Source organism: Bison bison, unplaced genomic scaffold (genome assembly GCF_000754665.1).
Source record: "Bison bison bison isolate TAMUID 2011002044 unplaced genomic scaffold, Bison_UMD1.0 scf7180017864456, whole genome shotgun sequence".
NCBI lineage: Eukaryota > Metazoa > Chordata > Mammalia > Artiodactyla > Bovidae > Bison > Bison bison.
This window is the reverse complement of record NW_011495018.1, coordinates 2,683,609-2,685,642: the sequence shown is the minus strand read 5'-3', so window position 1 is coordinate 2,685,642 and position 2,034 is coordinate 2,683,609.

Below are 2,034 nucleotides of genomic sequence, written 5' to 3'. Positions count from 1 at the left end.
GGGGGAAGCGGCCGTAACATCCCCGCCCCTCTGTACTCAACTGTGTGCCCAGAGGCTAAGGACCAAGGCGGGCCTTTCTGCAGCGAGTCCCAGCCCAGGCCTGAAAACCAGTGGAGGGAAAGGACCAGTTTGGAAACAAACACAGCAAGGCCAGCTGACCGTAACAAAAAAATCTGTGAGTCTCCCATGAACAGCTCATGTGAACAATGCATGATGCAGAATGACACAGATGAAAGCAAGCCAGCGTTCCAGCAAAGCGCGAGGTCGAAGCGTCAGGCCATGTTCCGTCCAGGGTCCCTACCTCCCCTCCAGACGTGCTGGGCCAGCCCAGCAGGTGGCTCCACATACCTTGGTGGCTCTGACAAAACAGGGGAGTCCAGCCAGGACCCGGCCAGGGGACTTCTCAAGCTGCCCCCAGCCAGAGACATTTCCGGTCACTGTCCAGCGAGGAGGGGCAACTGGGAAGGCCCAGAAGACCCCTACGGCTGCAGCTGCGGTGGCGAGGGACTCAGCAGTGGGTGCCGAGTCACGGCAGTGTCCCCTCTGGCTCTGGAGCGAGAGGCCCTTTCACCAAGGACCAGGCAGACCGGGTCACTTCCTGCAGCTGACCTTGCTCCTGGAAGGTCTGTTTCAGACGTGTGCCTGGGGAGGACCGTGGCGTGTGCTGCACGGGTGTCCCGGGCGTGTGCGTCCCAGATGGACGATGCACACAGCGTTCTGAGCAGAGCGCTCGGCTCCATTAAGACCTCGCAACGCCTTCTTGCTAATAACTGTTACTGGAAATACAGCCACTGTGAGTTCCAACGAGCAAAGCACCTTCTCGTCAAATTTCCTCCACATCAGGCGTCTCAGCTGAGTTTTTTTATTTTTTATTCTGATTCTCAAGACTCTCAAAATTAAATTCAGAGTGTGTATGTGCATGCATATATATACACGTATATGTACATACGTATGTATTTATGTCACATTTATATATATGTAACATATACACATATATATTTATGTGTATATACACACACATAAGGGCTTCCCAGGTAAAGCATCCGCCTGTCTGTATAGGAGATGTAAGAGATCCAGGTTCAGTCCCTGGGTTGGGAAGATCCCCTGGAGAAGGGAATGGTAACCCACTCCCTCTAGCATTCTTACCTGGAGAATCCCATGGACAGAGGAGCCGGGCGGGCTATAGTCCACAGGGTCACAAAAGAGCTGGACATGACCGAACATCCGCATGCACACACACACGCACCGATACATATATATGTATGTACATGTGTGTGGTGTGTTTAAACACATATACGCATTTTCCCTAGATTGTGTCAGAGTCACAGCAGGGTGGGTGAAGCCCGGAGGGGGACACGCGGAGCTGGCTTGTTGCTTTCCTCAAGCCTGAGGTCATCATCTTACTCCATCTTGCCCCACCATTCAATCTAAGCCTGGTAATTTCCTAGAAAGGCAGGCTTGTCAGCTGAGAAATGTTCAGGCAGAGCCGGGAGGGAGGGAGAGGGGAGCTCTCTGCTCTTGCAGATGCCCGAGGAGGCAGGTTCCCACCCGGCCGGAATTTGATGTAAGCCGTCTCGGCAGCTTTAGGCCAGGTTGGCCCCGAGGCCAACGCGTTCCTGTGGACTCACCGCCAGAGAGGAATCCATAAGAGAAGCTTTCCCAGCGGTGACCAAGAGGCGGGGGGTGGGCCGCACTGTTCACGGGAGCTGGACCCTGGGAGATACAGACACCTGTGACTTTCCAAGTGATGAAATTCTTCACAAGGTGCACAGCTGTGTGAGCGCGCGCTACGTCTATGCTGGAAACAGTCACTCAAGTTTGAAGAAATCAAAGTCATGGTAAACAGGATCAGACCTTTGCTTCTCTATCATTCCAGAGAAACAGGAACACAAGCAAACATACAGGTCGCCTGTGAGCCCTGACCTTCCACCTCCCTGCAGAGAAAACCTTCTTCCTCTTCCTTCCAAGGCTCACTCTTCAGCGAGGGTCCCCACGGCAGGAAACAAACACACTGAGTGATTTCTGTTTCAGTAT